The sequence below is a fragment of the Notothenia coriiceps genome, unplaced genomic scaffold, assembly GCF_000735185.1.
Source record: "Notothenia coriiceps isolate Sejong01 unplaced genomic scaffold, NC01 NC01_scaffold00000339, whole genome shotgun sequence".
NCBI classification, from domain to species: domain Eukaryota; kingdom Metazoa; phylum Chordata; class Actinopteri; order Perciformes; family Nototheniidae; genus Notothenia; species Notothenia coriiceps.
The window spans coordinates 19,820,548-19,827,647 of record NW_011333040.1 but is presented as its reverse complement, the minus strand read 5'-3'; positions in this window follow the sequence as shown (position 1 = coordinate 19,827,647).

Genomic DNA, 7,100 nt, shown 5'->3' with positions numbered 1-7,100 from the left:
AAAATGTTTCCTAAATGGCATCTATACTATCTTCCACTATATTCCAAATAACTGGAAGGAATTTATGGATATTATAATCAGGGTGTATATGCAGGAATCCTGAAGTGAGATGTAATACCTTTTAAGACCTTTTTTAAGACCCTTTTCCTACATTTTAAGACCTCATCGCCACTTCGAGTTTTAACCGGTTACATTGGCGACACACTTTACCTCACATTTACTATATCCTATATTACCTTCCTCCTTATCTTCCAACCATTTGGACGCAGACTTGCATTTCCCCATAATGATGTTTAACAACCGGCGTAAACGGACCTTCGCGCGCTATCAAGCAGTGAGCGCGCGATGTCCTGTTCAGATGACGTCAAATCCAACGGGATGCCATTAATAAACTACAAAGAATCACACTACACACCTACGCAATGATTACATTCAGGCAAACTGTAGAATACAACCTCTTTGGACAATTTATATACGTATTGAAAACAAGCTACAAAATGTAATTTAGCCTACCTTGGAAAATGCCGTTTAATAATTTTTAATAGCCTTCATTTTCGCTAAATTGATTTATCAACTTTTAATACTTTTTAAGACACCCTGATAATCCACTTGAATGGAGATTTTCTTCAGCTGCTTTTGACCATTTTTAGGCCGTCTAGCACATTGGGATAATAATGTTGGCTGTTGTTCTGCCAATTAATGGTCCTGAGTGAAATATCTCAACAACTATTCAATGGGTTGAACTGTGAAATGTTTACAGACAGCTAAGGTCCCCAGAGAAGCCTTCTTACATGGTTCATTCCCTGAATGTTTCTCAAGCGTGGTTGCGTCTTAGGAAGACATTTCGTTTTGAGTGAAATGTTAATACAACAATCATGTTCCCTTCTAATCATTTGTTGACCTCCTATTTTCTCATTTGGTGCAATTCTCAAGGTTTACATTTTTTTATTTCGCCTGCATAAGCTGCCCTTTCTGTATGATGCAAATCAGGGTTCCAACGCCTTCTTATACATCAAATGTAAGTAGCCTACTTTTCAAAGACTTTGTAGTTCCCGCATATTCAAGGATCCTACACAAAGATAGTTTGGGTAATTATCTTCATAAGGCAGGTGGTGCGAGTATGAATGAGATATTTCAGCCAGAAAAACGTAGCCTATTTACTAACATGAAATGAAAAGATATCAAAATAGGGGGTGCCAGACAGGTACCCCAAACAAAAAAAATTAAAATAATAATAAGTGGCGACCCTTTTTCGTTTTTGATTGTTTGTTATGTGGATTTGTATTTGTGTTTCTGTATGTTCAATAAAGGTGTATTTTTTGCTAAATCTGGAGATAGATGTGTGTGTGGGGCCTGCTCCCTGAGAGCTGGAGATAGATGTGTGTGTGGGGCCAGCTCCCTGAGAGCTGGAGATAGATGTGTGTGTGAGGCCTGCTCACTGAGAGCTGGAGATAGATGTGTGTGTGGGGCCTGCTCACTGAGAGCTGGAGATAGATGTGTGTGTGGGGCCTGCTCCCTGAGAGCTGGAGATAGATGTGTGTGTGGGGCCTGCTCCCTGAGAGCTGGAGATAGATGTGTGTGTGGGGCCTGCTCCCTGAAAGCTGGAGATAGATGTGTGTGTGGGGCCTGCTCCCTGAGAGCTGGAGATAGATGTGTTTGTGAGGCCTGCTCACTGAAAGCTGGAGATAGATGTGTTTGTGAGGCCTGCTCACTGAAAGCTGGAGATACATGTGTGTGAGGCCTGCTCACTGTGAGCTGGAGATAGATGTGTGTGTGAGGCCTGCTCCCTGAGAGCTGGAGATAGATGTGTGTGTGAGGCCTGCTCACTGTGAGCTGGAGATAGATGTGTGTGTGAGGCCTGATCACTGTGAGCTGGAGATAGATGTGTGTGAGGCCTGCTCACTGTGAGCTGGAGATAGATGTGTGTGTGGGTCCTGCTCACTGAAAGCTGGAGATAGACCCTGAAGGACCCCCGAATTGGTGAATGTCTTATAAAGAAATCATGTGAGGAGAATTGACTAAAATACACTTCATTTCTTTGCATTTAGTTGTAAACAACAAACAAAGTCACGAAGCAGTGTTTGGACCAACCTTAGTTATGGGTTTGTTTTAAATACAAACATTTCAATATTAACTGTCACAAAAAATAGGCACATTTTTATTAAATGATGAACAAATATCTCCAATGTGCCCTTTCATGCATTTGAGCCCCTTCCCCTCTAACGTACTCAATGTGTGCAGAGTAGTTACTGCGCATATAACATACATCTCTCCATGGGGGCAATCATCTGACTTTAATCATGTAGAAAGATATCTATGTTTATCTCAGTTTACAGAACAATTACTTAAATAAAAGAGAGAGAGAAAATTAATAAGAATAATATATTATAATCATAATGGCCTGAAGATTGGCCTCGTTACAATGAGAAGCATCTGATAGGAGGGAAAGTATTAATAATTTCATCGACTTTGTGGACATTACTTTTGAATATGAGTAAGTCATTTTAAAAGCTCTGTTGTAAATAATAATATTATAATGATCACAAAACAGCAAGAAGGGTCTTCCAGGTTTGATTGGTTATTTGTAATCTTTATCATACAGACACTTGACAACTGATATATATATATAACAAGGTATGAGAACACATGATATAACACTGACACCATGAGAGATACAGCAGTTATGAAATGCATCAAACATAAATCAAATTTTTTCACATCGAAATAAAAGAAAATCACAATTATTTGATTTGAAATAAAACATCAGTATAAAAACACAGGATTAAAAATAAGGGGATTAAAATCATTGAATGTAAAAGCGATGTTTAAAAGGTTGATAAGTGAACATTTAACAATATATATAAACAACACGGAGCAGAGCGGAGCAGGGATCCTAACATCACAAGTCTTTACAAGAAGAGCAAAACACACATATATTTACAATATACAATAATATATTCATACACAACTAAATATATGTTTATATTAATAACATTATCTTTATTTACTTTCAACTTTTAAAACCCTTTTTTCTCTGTATTTTGGGATATTTATATTTTGGGGTGTTTATATATTTTATTTACTTTCTGAAGTTTCACCTTTTCCATTTTTTAAATTGTCAAATAATTTATCAACCAAAATAATGATTATAATAATAATGATGTTGCATTTTGCCGTTGGTTTTTCTAATCTCTCTCTCTCTGTCTTATTTTATATTTTTTTAAATATATATACAACATAGAATAATATATTTGTATTTAATAACATTATAATAATAATAATTAAAGCCTTTTATCCAATTATTATTATGTATTTATATTTGTTATTCCCCATTTTATGTTTCACCTTTTATACTTTTAAATTGTTAATGAATTTATCAATAATAATATTAATAATAATGATGATGTTACATGTTGCCGTTGTTCTCTGTAACCCCTCTCTCTCTCTCTGTGTCTCCATCTCTTGTGATCAGACTCAGATGTTGTGTTTGCATGAATGTCTAACGTCCAGTGTTTAAATCCTGTTTCTGAGCCGCTGTATTAGAGAGGACGAGGACAGAGTGAAGTGAAATGAACAGATGCATATTAAGTGTCCCGTGTTCTGGTCCTCAGGGTCACAGTGACTACAGCAACACAGAGCATCAGCAGCAGAACACTGAGCGCTGAGCATCTCACTGCGTAGAAGGTGGAGTAAACCCCAAAGGGGTCTCTGTGCTCCAGGAGGGTCTTGGTGGAAGACATACACTGATATTCGTCAAGAACTGCACACCAATACTCTCCTGTGTCTTGCAGAGAGACATTTGAAATGACCAATCTCCCATCAGTGTCGCTGCGCACATTGCTCCTGATCGGATCAAAATATAGACTAAAAGTTCTACCTTTGGTTCGGTTTGACTTAAAGAACCAGAAGTAATCCTGACCCTTTTCCCAATCTTTGCATCTGAGAGTGACTTCTTCTCCAGGGTCTTCCTTTCCAGTCTGAGGGCAAGTACCTTCACCACGCCCACCGCGAGGTGTAACCCGAAAAGAAGGCTGCCGTGTGCGACGCCAGGAACGTTTAGTTCGTGTCGGTGGACAGAGAGTTTCGCCCTTTGTGTCTCCAGTCCAAGGAGGGTTGGAGCTAACCACCGTTTACCAGTGGGAAGGCAAAACAAGCAGTGCACCGGGACGGAAATGAGTAACAAATAGAGGTTTGACAAACAATTAACGAGCCTTCGTACCTATCCGTAATGAACAACCGCAAGACAATGAGTCTGGCTTGTACTACCAGCTATAAGTAACACCCCAACGCCCGTCCTCCCCACAGCTTCTGTCTATATCTCGAACATCATTCATCTATCCTCAAGATACTAACTCCGCTAAGAGCGAATACGTTAGTCCCGCAACTTTAATAAAATTAGACATAAGAACACACACTAAAAAAACATGATAAAACCCTAAACGACACTGCGATAAGAACTGACCAACTCTCTGGCGACGAGATCTAACCAAGAAAAGATTCTCGCAGATTTAGGGGTCCCACAGGTTGTAGAGCAGAGAGAGCAAAGAGAGAGAGAAGAGAGAGAAGGTAGAGAGACGAGTAGAGAGAGAGAGTCTACAGCTCTAAAAAACGAACCGGCTCACTTGATGAAGGTATCGTGATACGTCAACAAGCGTTTGATCGTTATCCCCGGACCACATTATAATTCTGATAGATCAGATATAGTCTTTCTCGCTCATATATTTATATCATATATATTATGTTTATTACATTAATATATATGTTAATAACGGGGGACGTCGAACCCATTAATAATAGTCATCCCATGTTATATCGAAGAATTTAATTGATCGCACGATCTTGCCGTCTTTCATGGTACTCTCCCGTCTCTTTATCTACTCGTTCAGTATGTAAACGTTTGACCTCGTGTCTACAACCGATAGTTTATGTATTAACATATTATATAGTTTGTGAGATCACAAGAATACATGTATCTCTTACGGAGTTTAAGATGTCTCCTCTCTCTATATGTTTCAACTAAGAAACTTGCTATTTTTTTCAGCTCTCGTTAGTGTCTCGGGGACTTACATTTTTTTTGCAGTTCAACAGACTTCTTTTTTCCAGGTTAAACTCTACGTAATACCCTATACATCAAATACCCGTTTGCACGAAGACATTTAGCCGTACATTGGCATATTCTTTTTATTAATATAAGGCGAAACCGTTCGAGGAAACTCCGCGGGCGTACTTTACTTCAGTGCCCCGGCCTAAACCGGGGGCCTAGGTAACCCTCAAACTGTGGTGACCAGGATTTTTACTGACGTCAAAAGTCCCGGACACCCTATTTCGGACTCACTTCTCTGAACAAATGATTACTTCATCATTTTAGACTCCGGTTTACACCTTAAAGGAATCTTTTTCCGGACAACCAATATATAGTTCGGTCGTCCTCCCCTAAGTCTATAAGCACAAGTTACAGAGGGTCCAGGGGAGAAGCCACCTAGTCTATCTTAACACCAGTACAACAAACTTACCTAAAATTTACTTGGTCCCTGTACAGTTCTAAATAAAATTTACACAGGGTTTTCACTACCTCCCGTATACCGTTACCGTCCGGACGAAAAAGTTGTAGAGAAAAAAACACGAGAAGTGTCAGGTACCGTTACAAGATACCACCAAAAAAAGTATCCTTCCAATGTAAAAATTACAATTACAAAACAAATTTTCTTATTCAAAAAGACTCTCATCTCTTAAACTGAGAACAAGCTCAACTAGCCAAATGTTGTGTGAGTAGCAACCAAACTGTTTTGTTTGAATTAAAAAACTGTTAGTTCGTAATTAACTTCTTGCGTTCTTTTCTGGCGTTCTTGAGTTCTATAGTCTTACAAGTCCAGTTTCAAATTTGCGGATTGTCGCACCAAAACTGGTTTTCTGTTTCTAATGCACTATTTGGGGTTGCCGAAGTTTCAAAGGTGACTTCCAACTCTATTTCTTCCAGTGCCACACAGCCAGGTGGTTACTCTGCGACAACGACTCCCAACTTGAGTCTAGAATACTTTCACCACCGTCTCAAACGTGTTGTAGGTGCTCCTTTGGAGCCTCGCTGCTTACCGACCGTCAGAGTTCTCGAGAGGGCATCGACGACGAACGAGGAGTAGTCGTTGTAAGATGCGACTTCTTGAGTAGCAGGAGGCTCTCCTTTCTGTCAGAGATAGTGGGAAGCGCGAGGGTCTCCTCCCGGGCCGAGGACGGACTAGGGGGTTCTACACAACCCACCTCCTCTTTCGACCAGGGACACCTTGTGGAGACTGGACGACCGGGGTCTTGAGGAGTCATGGACTTCTGGACTTGTGCTGAGCAGTCGCACGGTATAATGAAGAAGGATGTTACTAGGTCTGACTGGGTAAAGTCTGAGGGCGCGGGACATGGCTCTCCGTCACGACCTTGACTCCGGTGCACTGAGTACTGCTCTTGTGGTTGTTGACCTGACAAACACCAAGTTATCCACTCTGATCTAAAGTTGCCTACCTCACCTCTTTGTTTATCTGGAGGAACAGGGGACCCGGTCGACTGGTGGACCTACAGGTCACCGGTTTGCCCTAAGTTCTAATACTCGTTCTTGTATACCTGGTCTCAAAAACCCCTGTTATGCCGTAGTCACCCTACCTGTTACTGTCTCACTTCTATGGTTCACCACCTTTTTGTGTAGTCGAGATGCATGATAGGTTGAAAGAGTTGTGTGCCAGAAGGTCTAACCATGTGGACAGACGACCTACTTGGTTGTCGGTCACACAGCTTCGTCGAGGTGAGACGTGTCAAGAGACGAATTTTTGTCTCGCCTAGAAAAGTGAGTCACCCTCTGTGCCGACAACAAACGTCACGGGACAGTGACCTAAAGTCACTCTGTTCGGAGGTATAACCCTACTATCCAGGGAGTGTTAACTAGTTCTTGTTGTTTTGGTGAGATACCCACCACCCACCTGGGTTTCGATAGAGACCACCAATTGTAGCCATTGCCAATTTAGGTGAGGTCGATACATGTGAACGTTTGAAATGATGACATTTTTTTGTATATACGGACCACCACACGGGTTTTAGGGGGGGGGACGGAACCATCTCGA